At 51.7% G+C, this 16,692-nt stretch overlaps 1 long non-coding RNA gene across 1 annotated transcript; it reads right to left on the bottom strand.

Annotated features, from left to right (window-relative positions):
• Positions 1 to 15,697: 15,697 nt before the first annotated feature.
• On the bottom strand, positions 15,698 to 15,913 carry LOC144892528 (uncharacterized). Its single transcript, XR_013623730.1, has 2 exons — positions 15,842 to 15,913; positions 15,698 to 15,743 (listed from the first exon to the last, which is right to left on the bottom strand). It is a non-coding gene; the product is annotated as an uncharacterized LOC144892528 (long non-coding RNA).
• Between the last annotated feature and the right edge of the window lie 779 nt (positions 15,914 to 16,692).

Genomic DNA, 16,692 nt, shown 5'->3' with positions numbered 1-16,692 from the left:
AGTAATTGTTTGTATTATGATTGGTGAAAATCATGATAACACAGCAACTCAGGTACAGTCATTAGCCTCAGCTAAAATAAGCCCGTTCCTCAGTATCGACGCTTGGTGAGGCGAGCGCCTAGGGGTTGTTTGGATGTCGGGAAGTGATTCAGGTTTCCACAACGAAGAAAAGGAGTAACAAGCGTTTATTGATCCATCATGTACACAGCTGCGGAGAAGAGCCAACAAATGGACAGCATGCGTCGCTGGCTAGGTGTCGACCCTCCTGCTGAACAGGCGGACCGAGGTCCGTTTATATAAGAAAGTATATCCACAAGTTCTCCGCTGAAAGTAGGCTCAAACAAAGAGAATCAGCGGGCTTAATCCCTCCCACCGGCATCCCTTCCTGGGCTGAATTCCTCCCACCGACGTCCCTTCCTGAGGGAGTGGAGCTTAAGAGTCTTATCTCGCGGAGCAGATGTTTTCTCCAAACTCAAAGGGATGGCCGGAGGTTATATTTCACACATTGGAGTAGCCGGCCTTTGATTAGTTTACATTCCTGGCCGTGGTTAGATCGTAAAACATGTTCAAAGCAAGAGTGAGAAGTAACAAGCTCGACTCCAGCACATAGGAGAAAGCGAGCATTCTCATTGGAATATAAATGGTGAAGCAAGCATCTCTTATTAACTACAAAATAACGATTATACTTAAGCCTATAACAAAAGGTTTATACAACAATAAAATCATGTGACCGACATAACCCCCCTCTTGTCTCATCAAGACAACGTATCGAAAGAGACAAAGTGCCACATCAGGCTTTATTCGCAAGTAAAGAGCATGGTGGTGTGTGTGACCGCAACGGGCTTTATTGAAAGAGGATTGTGTGATGTGGATGCCTCCCAAAGGCATGCCACGCACCCAAAGCGCCCCGCATGCCCTTGGAAGGTGTGTCATGTTGTTCGTGTTTGGAACATGAGGGTCCAGAACATGAAAGTCCATTAACGTTTCGGATCCACAACGAAGGCGTCTGGTCCAGGTGAGGATGTGCTCCACAGTGGGCCTACCACCTCCCCTGCGGAACTGGCTCCCCCTTCCCCCCCCCCCCCCCCCCCCCACCTTTCACAAACGCGGTCCTTGCAGATCTTCGAAGTTAATCGATGTCCATGCTCATGAGGCCTTGTACATGCTGCTGTTCTGAGGAATACATAATATTGTCAGTATCTTGTGTCGTGTGTTCCTGGTCAGGATACAGAGCATTAAAATCCAAGGTATTCAAAGTGAAGAGAGAAACTTCCTTTATGTCGAAGTCTTCCATGGACGCATAATCAGCTTGTGGATCCAGAGTATCCATGTCGGGTCCCTTGACTGCCAGACCCAGCGTCGCATTCAGATCCGCAGTTGGATCGGTTGGAGGTGCGCAGCTGTAAGATTGTAATACATAAGAAGCATTAGGCAGTTCCCGCAAGGGGTTTACAACAAAATCATCACAATTAACAAATAAATCAACACAGTCTTCAGAAGCGCCGGTCACATCAGCCTCGTCGAGGGGCTCGTTCAGGTTGACGGCCTTTGTGGTCAAGACCATGGGCAGCGTCGGCGGTTTCTTCATTTTCCATCCTGTAAAATACTTTCTCACGCAGAGGAGGACTAAAGATTTCATTAGTGCCCCCCAGATCACCACCCCGATTATCACTGCCAGTGCGGTCAATAGCCACTTCACTATGGTGCCTGTCCATCCCCGGAACCAGTCAGTGAGCCAGCTAAATTTATAAGAGTTCTCATGTGCAATCCTATCGATCGTTAACGCGTGGCTAGTTTTCCTTAATCTCACTATTGCGGCTGACACCCCTTCGAGTGGATCAGGTATGTATGTGCAACATTTTCCCTCTACTATCCCGCATACCCCTCCTTTCTCTGCCAGGAGCATGTCCAAAGCCACCCGATTCTGCATCACCATTGTGCGCATATGTACTACTGTGTCCAATAATACATCATGGGCCGTAGCGGTGTCGTTTGCCACCTTTTCTAGGGCCAAAGCCAACTTATCTATCCGGAAACTATCCATGACTGTGCCCGCTCCTGGGAAGAAGAAACCTAACACCTTTTCCCATATGCTTCCGTGTAGTTTAGTGGTTCCATCTTCATTCCATACTGACCTCCTATGTCACCTGTCCAGGGACTTTGGATCTAACTCGTCCAGTATCTCGACGTCGGGAAGGACCGAGCCAAGATAACATGTGCCACCCCAATTATTTGGTAAATAGGGGTAAGCCTTATCGCCGCATATAAACATTGTCCCATGGGGTGGGACTAGGTGGGCGGAAAAAAACACTGGAGTCCCTTTGTCACCCCATTAATCCTCCTAACCCCCCTAGAAAGTGTTATAGACGTTATGTTGTGGTTGTGTTTATCTTGCAGTATTATTCGTAGTGTAATCCCAGTGCTCCCCCTTTCCAGCCTCCCGGGGAGAGTGTAGGCGCATTCTGATTCCCCAATAAGCAAGTGGCCAGAGCCCTGGAGGCAGACCATCCCTTTCTGCGGTTTGACCCAGACGGGGGCAGGCCTCTCGGCCACATGGGCAATCATTGAAGGGTAATAATTAAATTGCCGATTACAACTCTTAACGTTGCCAAACCCCTCTATTTCCAGGGTGGTGACTAAACATGGGGAATCGATAGGTTGTGAGCAAAGATCATTGAGGGACAGGGGTAGCACTATCATTTGTATTCCAGTGGTGCCTGCTTGGGGAAAGTGCATGCATGACCAGCAGTGAGTCCTATTCTGAATTGTCGCCACCTCTCTTGCTACCTTCCAATATGTGTTTTCACCCTTCTTTGGGGCCTTGTCCTGGGGGTGCGGTGTGAGTATGTATTCGATGCATGGTGTGTAATTGGTTTCATCGCGAGCTACGAAGGGAGTCCAGACGCTACACCGAATCTGCATAGTCATGCCTTTCTCTCGGCATGTGCGTGTTTGTAGCTTAAAATCAGGGGTCCCCCACTTGTATCCTGGTCGGGCGAAAGTCTTGACGCTAGCTTGCCCGTCCTCCCGGAACTCTTGTTGTTTTCGTAGTACGATGCCAATATGTCCAGGCCCTGCCGACAGTGCTAACCATCTTACGCTTACCCAATCTGTGTGCAGGACTTTCTGCTCGAAACATGGCAACGATACCCTTTGTCCCCATGTTACGGTGAGGTGTCGTGTTTTGTTTTCGCACTTATTGTAATCGGAGCTCCCCCTAGCTGCTGCCGCTATCAATAGCATCATACATGTGATTAGACCCATCGTTACTGTGGTTGCTGTGGTGTAGTGTCTGGTGCTTGTACGGCCAACTTACAGTGTGTGGCTTGGATCCAGGAGGTCTTGCCCTCGCAAAAGTTGGTGTAGTCAGCAATACCTGGATTGGTCCCTTCCACCTTGGTTCCAGGGCGTTCTTGCAGGTGAAGTGCTTTACGAGCACGTAATCGCTGGCTTGGAAGTTGTGGATGGCGTGGCTTGTTGGTTCAGGCAACGCCTCTCGTACTCGGGCGTGGATGCTGCGCGCCACGTTGGACAATCCTATGCAAGACTTTAAAAGCATGTCATCCATCACAGGCAAATCAAGTTTGGACATGTCCATCGGGGCCGAAACGGGCAAACTCATAGGTCGTCCCATCAATATCTTGTGGGGGGAAAGACCCATGGTGCGACCCGGGGTGGAACGAATACTCATTAACGCAAGCGGGAGTGCTTCCGGCCACTTCAAACCTGTATATGCACAGATCTTTGCTAACCTGAGTTTCAGAGTCCCGTTAGTGCGTTCCACAAGTCCCGCTGATTGTGGGTGGTAAACGCAATGGAAGGATTGTTTCACGCCAAATGCCTTTAGGATACCCTTTATCACCTCTCCCGTGAAGTGGCCCCCTTGATCTGACGAAATTTTCTGGGGAATGCCGAATCTGCACATGAAATCCCGCACGAGGCGCTTGGCTACTGTCGGGGCGTCTGACTTAACGCATGGATAGGCCTCGACCCATTTTGTGAACCTGTCCACGATTGCCAAAACATGGCGGAACGACAAACTCGGTTCCATGTTTATAAAATCAAACTGGATATGACAGAAAGGCCCGATTGGTTGGGGATGGCCCGCGTTATGTGGGTGCCTTGGTGGTGCCCCCCTATTGTGTTGTTGGCAAACCACGCATGACCGGCACACATCTGATGCGATTCGTGACAGCCGTGGCACCGCCCAAGTGTAGTTTATCTGTTCCATCACCCCCCTCTGGCACACATGGCCATTTTGATGTGCCATACGTGCCAGCCAAAGCAGTAGTTCCTTGGGTGCTATTGGTTTTCCATAAAGGGTCCACATCTCATCTGGTCTGGGGCGCGTGGCCCCTCGTTTTATCCAGTCATTGTGTTCGGCTGCTGTTGCTGCGTTTTGAAGTTTTATAACGTCATCGTTAGTTGGTGTGGCGGTTGGTCCTGAGGTTGGTGCATTGCCAATCTGTGCGAGTGCCCCTTTTGCTCGCGTTACCATCGGCATGTTCCGTCCTACTTGTTGGTTGGCTGCCTTTCCTGCCGCTGTGTCTGCTCTGGCGTTGCCCCGAGCAACGTCAGAGTCTGCCCTTTGGTGGCCGCGACATTTAATCACCGCGATAGCGCGGGGAAGCAAAATGCTTCGGAGTAGCCCTTCAACCAATTCGCCGTTCTTTATGACCGAACCTGCAGATGTGAGGAAGCCTCGCATCTTCCAGATTGCCCCTTTGTCGTGGACTACCCCGTGCGCGTAGGCTAAATCTGTATAAATGTTGACGGCGAGGTCTGCCGCAAAGTCACATGCTCTAGTTATGGCGCACAGCTCCGCCTGCTGGGCAGAGAAGGTGGGTGGAAGGCGGCCGCTTTCCATTGTCTCGTTATCAGTGCACACCGCATACCCGGATAACAAAGAGCCATCCCATCCACGTTTAGCTGATCGGTCGACATAGTATACACAATCGGGGTTGTAGAGGGGAACGTCCTTTAAGTCCGGACGTACCGTGGAGACTTGCTGCACTACATCGACACATATGTGGGGTTCACCCTCCTCTGGGGTGGGCATCAGTGAGGCCGGGTTGACTGTAGTGCAACGTTCAATGGTGACGTTGGCGGCCGTGATCAGTGCGGTTTCATATTGCATTAATCTGGTGGAAGACAAGTGTTGTGTGTTCCGCTGTAGTAACAGCGAAGTGATGCAATGTGGCACTCGTAACGTTACCGGGTGTCCCATTACGATGTCCGCTGTCCTTTCCACTGCGTACCTAGCCGCTGCCATGGCTTGCAGGCACACCGGAAACCCTTGCTCGACCGGGTCTAGCTTTTTGCTGAAGTAGGCTACCGGTCGCTCCTTGTCCCCATGAGTCTATGTCAATACGGGCTGGGCAAAACCCCCTACTGCATGAGTGTAAAGGGTGAATGGTTTCGCATAATTGGGGAGTCCTAAAGTCGGTGCCATAACCAATGCCTTTTTCAGACTCTCGAAACAGCGCATCAAGTCGTCCGTCCAAACCAAGTCATTCTGTTCTTCTGTTTTGGTGGCTTCATACAGTGGTTTAGTGAGTGGTGCATAGTCGATTATCCAAGAGCGGCAGTAACCCGTCATACCTAGGAAGCGCAACATCTGCCGTTGCGTGATTGGCCGCGGCATTTCCATGATAGCAGTCACCCGTTTGGCATGCAGTTCTCGCTTCCCATGCGAAATAGCATGACCCAAGTAGGTTACTACCTTCCGTACAAATTGGAGTTTTCTCCCTCCCACCTTGTGGCCCTTGGCCGCCAAGGCCTTTAGCAGGGCCATGGAGTCCTCCTCACAAGCTTCCTTGGAAGGGGAACAAATCAACAAATTGTCAATGTATTGCAACAACACGGATCCCCCTTTTAGTTCCACATCTGCCAAATCGCGGTGCAACGCTCGGGAGAACAGGGTGGGGCTGTCGGAGAACCCTTGGGGTAACACCGTCCAGGTGAACTGGCACCCTCTATAGGTGAAGGCGAACAAGCATTGTGACTCGGGTCAATAGGTATAGAGAAAAAGGCAGAGCATAGATCAATAACGGTGAAATGTGTTGCGTCCGGTGGGATAGATGTCATAAGGCCTTTCGCATTTGGTACCACTGGGTGTATGCCCCGTATGAATTTGTTCACTTCCCTCAGATCCTGTACGAACCTCCATTTATCCTGCATCAGTTTCTTTACTGGCAAAATTGGTGTGTTGCATTGGCTGTTAGTTTCCACAATTATTTTCTGTTTCACCAAGGATTGAATCACTGGCTCTATGCCCACATCGGCCTCGTGCCTCAATTTGTATTGTCTCACGTTTGGGAGGGGCATCCCTGGTTGTACTGGTATTACCAGGGGTTTGGCATCACAAATTCACCCGACATCGTTGTCGTGTTGGGACCACAAGTCGGCCGGAACCTCCTTCAAAAGGTCATTGGACTCGCCCGAGCTCTTAGATACCACTCGCACAACATGGGTGCCCTTTGGGGGCAAGTCTGCCTCTTCGAATTTTCCTTCTCTGCTCTGACTCCTAAGGGTGATCAAATACCCTTCATTATTGGCGAGCCACTTCACTGTCCGATGGCCTACCATATATTCGCCATCGCATGGAGTTCCTTGTAAGCGCCCCATCATCCAGCCTACACTTTCCGGTGGCCACCCTTTGGCGGTGGTGAGGGTGACATGGGCGTCCACCCCTGCGGGGTACTGTGACAATGCCAGCTGATCCGCAGATAGGGTTACCTCTATGCCTATTCCCTCCCGTCCAATCCATATATTTGACAAACGTAAGTCCGAACACTTACCTATCGACCCCTTTACCCTTTCTCGGTACTTGTCGTCATCGCCCCTGGCATCGTAATAAGCCGTGCAGTGGGGAGGGTTGTCCTTTATGTCTGTTGTAATTCGATGTACTCGCAGCCAATTTTGCAGTCCGTCGCACTCCGAGCACACTGTGTCTAGGATGTGTGTCCAAGTGGCCAAAGCCCCTTCATCCAGGCTCCACCAGTAGGCGGTGGGGCCGGGGCGGGACAATGCCGCCATTAACAGGTCGCGTTTGGATTCCGCGACGTCTACAAAAACTCCCTGCTCTGTGCATGAAATTTGGCAGCCCAAATGGCAAAGTAAATCCCGTCCCAACAAGTTTGTCGGGGCGGTGGTAGTCATCAAGAAAGCGTGTCTAGCCTCCAGCGGGCCGCACACCACTCTCACCTCTTCTGAAATAGGAAGCGCTTGGGGCAAGCCCGAAACGCCCATTATTTGAACGTTCTTATCTGTGGGGTGCAAGGATGGTAATTGCCCTTTGTTAATAGTACTGCGGGTCGCCCCTGTGTCGACAAGGAAATCCAGTTGTTGTCTGTCCACGTCTCGTGTCAGGATCCGCTCCTCAGTCGGTGTCATAGTCAGAAGGGGGCATTATTTGGGCGGCCCGCCAGCGTCCCGTCAATAGGCTACTTGGTTTCCCTGTGGTGGGTGTCCCTGGTGGAACTTTCGACAATCACGTTTCCAATGTCCCATCTGTCCGCAAAGAAAGCATGCCCCTTGCGGAATCGGTGGAGCGGTGGGTGCGGGGTATCCGCTGTTGTTGCGCGGACCCTGTCGTTTCGGACGCCTCGCAGGCTGTTGGTTCTGCTGTCCCCATTGTGGCGGACAATTCCCGTTCGTTCCGTTTGGGGCCCAGCAATTTGGGGGAGGCCCATAGTTTTGGGGAGGGGGTCCCTGTGGATACCAGTTCTGGGGAGGGGGCCTTTGTATGGCCCAGTTCTGGGGAGGGGGACCCTGCGTGTTCCAATTTCGGGGAGGGGGCCCCTGTGGGTTCCAATTTTGGGGAGGGGGCCCCTGTGTCCGCATGTCGACTTGTCCACTGTCGTTGTCGTCAACGTCATTTTCGTTTTCGTTATCGCAGCCCCATTCTTCATTGGGATCTACCTTGGTGTTCCGATTCTGGGCTCGTACATGATCTCGATTTCCCTTCTTATTTTGATTGAGTTGGGCCCGTTTTTCCTGGACTAACATTTGCAAAATGTCTTCCTTTACATCGGCCTTCTTATTGTCGCCGTCGCCACATTGTTCAGCCGCTTCGACTAGTTGGTCGGTTGGGGTGTTCCTCCACCCAATTATAGCCGTTTGGATGCGCTTCCTAATTGCCGGTCTCATCCCTTCTACCATAAAGTTGTTCACTACAGCGCAAGGGAGATCTTGCGCCCGCACCTGGCCCAATCCTCCCCACTTTAACACTGCCCTCTCTACCCTTTCTCTCCAGTCTATGGCTGCTTCGCCGTGTTTCTGTTTCAGGCCATATTTTTTTTTCCAGTCTGGCCCCGCGACTGGCATCAGTGCGGTGTATACCCCAGTCAGCAGTAGGTCAACAAGGGCATTCCAATCGGTGATGGTTTGGGCCGGGGTTGGTGCCGCATTTGGCCAGCGTGCGTGTATTTTGGCCTGGTCCCACACCCGTGCGGGCAATACAGCTTTTCCCATATGGCAGACGTCCCGCCAATCTGCGCCTGAATTTTGTATCCACATTCGCATAAATTCAGGTATTTGACCGGGCTGATTGGCCAGCAAGGCTCTTACCCGCTCTTGCATGGACGTCAAATCTGATTCTCTCCAGGGTACCCTGATGTTAACGGGTCCCGCCGCTCTTACACCTATGGTTTTTAGGGGACAAATCCCGACTGTAGGCTGTGGGTCCTCCAATTCCGTGAGCCCTACCAACAAGGGGTACAGTCCTCCTAGTCCTACTGGAGGTGCGAACCCAGGGGTGTTCGTTCCGCTGTCCGCCCCGCTAGCCCCTCGTCCTTTAAGTGAGTTACCCGGGCTTAGGTGAACCTGGGGGGCGGCTGGTCTAGTTTTCTGGGGGTCTAAGCCCTGGGGGGACAGGGGTGGGGTGGGAAAGGTGGTGCCTGGGGCCCGGGGACAGGGCTCAGGTCTTGGGAGGGTAGAGGCATGGTAACTACCTCCCCTACCGCGGGGTCTTGGTCCGGATCCTGGACCAGCGGCATCAGCCACTGATTTGCTTGCTTAACTAATTCCCTAATTGTTTTATCCTGAACTTTATCTGCTTGTTTCTTTTGTCCCTGAAGTTTCAGTACTTCCCCCGCCAAGCTAGCCTGTCTTGAGGCCGCCTGTCGCTTCATTGCTTCCTCCTTCCACCATCTGTATACTTTCCAATAATAGGGTGGGAAGTGTCTCCTCTCCTTTTCTAGCTTATCTAGAGCTCCATACAGCGCTTCCAATTTGTCTAGCGCGAACGATCCCTCCTCAGGCCATGGCTCATTCAACTCCTTTGTTAGCTCAGCCCAGTCCTTTCCTGGTCTTACCATAGTAATGCCTTTTAAACATGAAAGATGCCGGGGTACCCTTGAGGGGCTCCCCCTCCTTCGTTAGTTTGTTTCCCATCTTATTGCTCTGGGCTGATCCTTCCTGGAAAGTTCTTGGTCATCGGCGCAGCCTTATGGCTGCCTGACCTCACATTCCCCCTCTCTTTGCTAACTGTAATGTTACCCGTAGCGTTACCCTTTTATAGATCTATCCTTTAACGTTATCCCCTGTGGATCAATAATCAGCCCGTTACTCCAAAGCCAAAACAGCCTCCACTTACAATTGTTCGAGGTGCAGGCAGGGGCGGATGACGAAGGAGCGGACGAAACCCGCCAGAGGGAGAGAGGTTCGAATTTGGAATTATATAACCCTTTGATATAAGATGATCACCTTAAAACAAATCAGCGTGCCGGCGCCTGGCCCCAAACGACCTCCCTCTGTCTTGCGGAGCTCGCTCCTCTGGCCTCCGCCTCGCTGCACCCCACTCCTGGTACCAGAAATGTCGGGAAGCAAATCAGGTTTCCACAACGAAGAAAAGGAGTAACAAGCATTTATTGATCCATCATGTACACAGCTGCGGAGAAGAGCCAACAAATGGACAGCATGCGTCACTAGCTAGGTGTCGACCCTCCTGCTGAACAGGCGGACCGAGGTCCGTTTATATAAGAAAGCATATCCACAAGATCTCCGCTGAAAGTAGGCTCAAACAAAGAGAATCAGCGGGCTTAATCCCTCCCACCGGCATCCCTTCCTGGGCTGAATTCCTCCCACCGACGTCCCTTCCTGAGGGAATGGAGCTTAAGAGTCTTATCTCACGGAGCAGATGTTTTCTCCAAACTCAAAGGGATGGCCGGAGGTTATATTTCACACATTGGAGTAGCCGGCCTTTGATTAGTTTACATTCCTGGCCGTGGTTAGATCGTAAAACATGTTCAAAGCAAGAGTGAGAAGTAACAGGCTCGACTCCAGCACGAAGGAGAAAGCGAGCGTTCTCATTGGAATATAAATGGTGAAGCAAGCATCTCTTATTAACTACAAAATAACGATTATACTTAAGCCTATAACAAAAGGTTTATGCAACAATAAAATCATGTGACCGACATATATGTATATATATATATATATATATATATGTCGGGAATTGAACCAGGTTCCACAACAATCAAAGAGTAACAAGCGTTTTATTGAAAGACCAATCACAGCTGTGGAGAGAGATCAAGACACAACAAACTCAAAACAAGCAGAGAAGGTGCAAGACACTCTCCGAAAGTAACTCGGCAAGGCGTTTCTTATATACATCCAAAGTGAGATACAAATCTCCGCTAATTCTGCAAGTTCAGCATTCTCACACCACAAAAAGAGAGGGAAAGTGGACAAACAGCCCATACCCTTGTCCTATTTGTTTGGCACACTGAGCCAAGGGAAAGTGCAGGAGAGACGTTGTAGCATTCCCAAGTTCTCTGAGTTAGTTCTTATCTACTGTGAGGATATTTCCCAGGCCTTTGCAGAAGCCTAGATTTTACAATGACACAGGGATTGCGAAATCTGTTTTCCACCGAGTGCAGTTTTACCGAGGCACAAACTCTGTAAGTGTATCTGTTGTGAAAAACCAGTCGGGTCCACAACTTTATTCCATCTGGTGGTTTAATTCCATTAAGACCATGACATCATTCTGTAATACAGGAAATGCAATAGGAATAAGGTTTGGCATCACATGGGTCCATCCATAACATTCAATGCAAGCAAGCTTAATATTCTATGCAGGCGTACCGTTAGCGAGTCCACTAGATGTAACATGTCACAGGAGAAGTCCCCCTGAGCACCGACCGCAGCAGGTCTTATAGCCGCGCCCCTAGCGGTGTCAGCGAGCAACGATCATCACCTGGGTTCAGCATTAGTACGAATACGATTTCACTACATTCTCCCCACCGTTAGAATTATACTGCAGAGCGGCTAGAATCGAGCGAGCGTCAGCATTAACAGGGTGTGGAACATGGTATCAGTCGACCCAACCGTACCGGTCCGGGCGGCGAATTTCTCTGCCAGCACGCGTCCGAAATTCCCCGGGTATGGCATCACGTATCCCAGAGACCCCGGCGTCGGAGGAGCTACCGGAGTCAGGTGACGAAGGGGGTACCGCCAAGCCTTCAGGCACGGGTAGATGCGGCGAGGGGAGGGTCGGCAGACTTTCAGCGACAGGAGCGTCGGAAGAGTCCATAGTCTCATAGATTGGTTCGATCGGTTCGTCCGATTCCCTACAAGGGTCGGCGATCCCACATGGGGCAAGATGACATACGGAGACAGTGGTCTCACGTCCATCAGCCGTCATCACACGAGCATGCTCAGGATTAGCCTGGAGTATCTGCACTTTGTCCACGAAGGGGTCGTACCTGCTCGTGCGAACCGCCCGTTTGAGGTAGGCCGGCCTGGGCTCAGCGAGCCAACTGGGTAAAGACCGTATACCCCCCGTGCTCCTGGGGTGATGGAAAAGTCACTCGTGGGGAGTCTGGTTGGTGGCCGTACACAGTAGAGCCCTGATCGAGTTCAACGCCGCAGGTAGCGACCAAGCCCATTTATCGAGGCCCCGGCCGAGGGTCCAGAGGTTGAGCATGACGGCCCTCCATATAATCCCGTTGAAGCGTTCGATCTGCCCATTTGCCTGGGGTCTGTATGGCGTGGTGTAACTAGAAGCGATGTTATTTTGGAGCAGATAGCCTCGCACCTCCTGAGATAAGAAGACCGTACCCCGGTCGATATGCACATAGGCCGGGTACCCGAACATAGAGAACAAGTTCTGTAAGCATCGCATTACCGTGGCAGCAGTCATGTCCACGCACGTATAAGCGAAGGGGAATCGCGAGTACTCATCGACGATAGTGAGCAGATAGCGAGAGTTACTCGACACCGGCAATGGGCCCTTGAAATCCATCGCCAAACGTTCCCACGGCCTCGTAGCCCTAACCAGAGTCCCCATGGGTGGGTTATATAAACGCGGTTTGATTTACACGCATATAGCGCAGTCGCGACAGATACGGCGGATATCGTCAATCGAGTATGGTAGATTGCCACGCCGCACAAAATGAGCGAAACGCGTTACGCCCGGATGCCCTGCAGTGGCATGCAGCATGCGTAGGCCCTCCAAAGTGGCAATACCCACGCACGTAGCCGGTCTTGATAAGGCGTCGGCGGCCTGGTTATCCTTCCCCGGGCGGTATTTGATAGTGTAGCAGAAGTCGGCAAGCTCTATACGCCAGCGAGTGATTTTCTCATTCTTAATGTGCTGGGCGTGTAATGTGTCGTACATGAACGCAACACTTTGCTGGTCCGTGATGATTTGGAAACATCGCCCGAGTAAGTACGGGTGCCATCGCCGAATAGACTCGACGATCGCATACGCTTCCTTTTCGACAGACGAATGTCTCCGCTCAGCGGAGGTAAGAGTCCGTGAAAAGAAAGCCACCGGACGCCCTCCTTGGGAGAGGGTCGCCGCGATGGCCTGATCCGAGGCATCACTTTCGAGGACGAAAGATCCGCTCTCGTCGATCGTCGCCACAGCGGCACTGGCGATGTCGGCCTTAAGTCCTCCAAAGGCCGCCAATGCGGCCGGACGCAGAGGGAATGTGTCGCAGGCCACAAGGGGGCAAAGTTTCTCGGAGGAATTTTGGACCCATTTGGAGTAATGGGCGAATAGCCCGAGGTCGCGCTTCAGGGACACCCGATCGCAGGGAGGGGCCATGTCGAGCAAAGGTCGCAGACGCTCCTTATCCGGAGTGACAGAGCCATGGGTCACGATGTACCCCAGAAGATCTATCTTGCGTAGAGAGTATTGACACTTATCGTCGTTCATGGTTAAGTGATACCTCTGCGTGACCTCGAGGAAGCGCTTCAGATTAGAATCATGGTGCCCTTGGTCATACCCACAAACCGTAAGATTGTCTAGGTAGGCGAAAACATCGGTTAAGTTCTCCCTTGCAATGAGGTCAGCCATGGCCCTCTGGAAACAGGATACCCCGTTCGTTACCCCAAAAGGCAATCGAGTAAACTGGTACAACCGTTGCCCCGACTCAAATGCGGTATAGATACGATCTGCCCTAGACATGGGGATCTGATGGTACGCACTACGGAGATCGAGAGTGCTGTAGACCGAGTACTGGGCCACCTGTCGCACCAGCGCGTCCATCCCCGGAAGGGGGTAGGCATCCAGCTGTGTAAAGCGGTTAATCGTTTGGGAATAGTCGATTACCATGCGTCTGCGGTGTGCATCGCTTCGCACCACCAAGACCTGGGCTCGCCACGGCGACTGGCTAGGTTCTATGATACCGTCTTTCAAGAGCTGAGCCGTTTCGTCCGCAATGAATTGCATGTCTACTCGAGAGTAGCGCCGTGATTTTACCGCGACAGGGGTACAGTCGGAGGTTAGATTGGGGAACAGCGAAAGCGGCTGGATTTCCATTTTCGCTAGGGCACACACAGCAAGCGCGTCAGCCCCCACAACAAGCGTGTCAGGCCCACCAAACTCCATTTCCAGACGTCCATGTCGCTGAAGAAAATCGTGTCCTAACAGAATATCAGCACATAAAGCAAGTAAGACCATAAGGTGTACATCTGGGAAAACCCGTCCCTTTATCACGAGTTTCAATCGGCATTCCCCCTTCGTGCTGAGTCGAAGTCCCTGGGAAGCCATGAAGATCCGTTTCGTAGACCTCAAGACCTGCCAACCATGCCTGTGCACTAGTTGCTGGTCGATAAAACTATCCGTAGACCCTGTATCCACCAAGGCCCGCACACAATGGCCTTCGACCATGGGGGGAATAAGGGCTTGAGCCAGGCCGGACGAGCCTGCTGGGAGTGGGACCGATCCTCCCCAGTGGGTCGGCCGAGCCTCGCGGGCGGATCCTATGCCAGCGGCAGTTTTCCGGGCATCAAAGGGTGCCCGTGGAGTCTCATATAAGTTGTCAGGGTGTGTTCCCATGCAATCTGCAGTTTTGCGGTCGTTGCCGGAGTATTCGTTGTCCATGGGGAATCCGTTAAAGCCATCAGAGAGCTTTCCCATGCATTCCGGTGTTTTGCGATTCAAAATCGCCTTTTGATGTGTATGGGCCTCCGTAGTATTCAAAATCGCCGTTTGACGATTTTGACTGGTTTCGGCCTCCGTAGTATTCGAAATCGCCGTTTGACGGGTGAGGGCCACCGTAGTTGGTACCGAACTCGTGTCGCCGCCAGTGGACGCCGTACGCTCTTGAGAGACATGACGAGAACATACCGCTGGGGCTTGGCGAGGCTCCAAAGCCCCTCGCGTGGCCCGGAGTCTGGTCAAGGACGCATGTGCAGTGCCTGATTGAGGATGAGACTGTTGTGGCTGTTCGGTGACTCTCGCCAAGGTCGATTGAGCGACCAGGGGCCCGCGAAGAGGGGCCCTGTCCTTCAAAGCCGGGTAAGGCACTGTGTTCCGAGCGCGGCTCGTAGGCTCCGCAATGAGCCCATTCAAGGTCGCGCGCGCCGTGAGCCGCGTGCGGTTTTCCGGCACACTTTCGCGTAGTGCCCCTTTTGTGAGCACAAATGGCATATGGCGTCCCGAGCCGGACACACGGCCCGGGAATGACGTTGTCCCCCACAGAAATAGCAGGTGGCTCTGCGTAAGGCCTTGGGTCTGGCCGTTGCGGCAGCCATCAGGACCGGATCGTCCTCCGGAGCATCCTGGAGTTCCGCGAGCAGTTCCGCTCCCTCGGCGGTAGCACTCTCTGGCCGCGCGTGGAGCGAGGTTCCCGCCAAGAAGCGCGTGCGATCATAGACGTTCGACTGCAACCACGCTTCAGTGTGTACCTTTCCTTGCTCGAGTGCCGCAGCGAAGGTCAGGTCGGTCTTCTCCAGGAGTTTGAGCCTTAGGTCCTGAGAGGAAACCCCAGCGAAATAGGCATCTAGGAGAAGGTCATCCTGAGCCTGCTCGTGAGTCTGTGACTCCCGGGTGCTGTCCAGCAAGAGTTGCCGGAGCTCCTGGGCATAGTGATCCATCGGCTCATTGGGTTGCTGGCGTCGCATTAGTAGCAAGTGCCGAGCATACACCGGGCTCTTTTCCTTTATGTACAATCGTTTGAGCTCCGCAATCGCGAGGTCGTACGTCGCACATTGTGCGATGCTATTGTACACCTTGTAGTCGATTTTGGAGTGAAGCGTTGCTAGCTTCGTGACAGCCATCGGCTCGGTCTCAGGCTCAGCGAAATGGTTCTCCAACGTTTTGAGCCAGTGCTTCATTTGCAATCCACCATCCGAGGCTTGCGGGTCGGCGCAGAATGGTGTGACCACCAGCGTCTTGTTGCCCGCCATGTCGGTAGATCATTAATGGAATTAAGTGTTGTGAAAAACCAGTCGGGTCCACAACTTTAGTCCATCTGGTGGTTTAATTCCATTAAGACCATGACATCATTCTGTAATACAGGAAATGCAATAGGAATAAGGTTTGGCATCACATGGGTCCATCCATAACATTCAATGCAAGCAAGCTTAATATTCTATGCAGGCGTACCGTTAGCGAGTCCACTAGATGTAACATGTCACAGGAGAAGTCCCCCTGAGCACCGACCGCAGCGGGTCTTATAGCCACGCCCCTAGCGGTGTCAGCGAGCAACGATCATCACCTGGGTTCAGCATTAGTACGAATATGATTTCACTCCAGTATCCATTGGCACATTCCAATGCCTTAACTGTTTGGCTGTAAAGACGAATTGAAAGCCATACAAGGAAAAGTATTGAAGCAAAGCTAATTCTACATTTAATTGTGAAGCAAACATTAATTAGAAAAGTCAAAAGGCATAATTAAATGCATGATATCCACACACACACACACACACACACACACACACACACACGCACACACACACACCTCGTTTTTTCATTTCTGTTCCTCACAATTCTGTCTCTCTCTTATTCACAACCACACACCCACATAAACATACATCCACACATATCTATGCACATGTATACATATATACACACATATATACAAACACACACATACATACATACATACATACATACACACACATACACACATATATACACACACATACAGTCACGTGAAAAAGTAAGTACACCCCATGTTAAGTTTTGACTTTTTCAACATATTTCAACATACAGCTATTTGATCTTCATTTCAACAATATTGATAGATAAAGTTGATATTGAAGGAGCTGGGGCTCCCACGTCGATCGGAAGAATGGACGCGACAAAAAAGCTGGAATTCATCCGAGTTGCTTTATTCAAACCAAACACTCAGGCACTCTGAGAAGCCCGTTTATCGGGCAGCAATATATATACATATTATCCCGGAGCGTTTGCCCAGGAAAGGCGAGAGGGGGCGTGGCCCAGCGTCCTGGC

Source organism: Myxine glutinosa, chromosome 6 (genome assembly GCF_964187855.1).
Source record: "Myxine glutinosa chromosome 6, kmMyxGlut1.1, whole genome shotgun sequence".
Lineage (NCBI taxonomy): Eukaryota > Metazoa > Chordata > Myxini > Myxiniformes > Myxinidae > Myxine > Myxine glutinosa.
The sequence above is the reverse complement of the archived record's forward strand: the minus strand, read 5'-3'. Positions and strand labels throughout refer to the sequence as shown.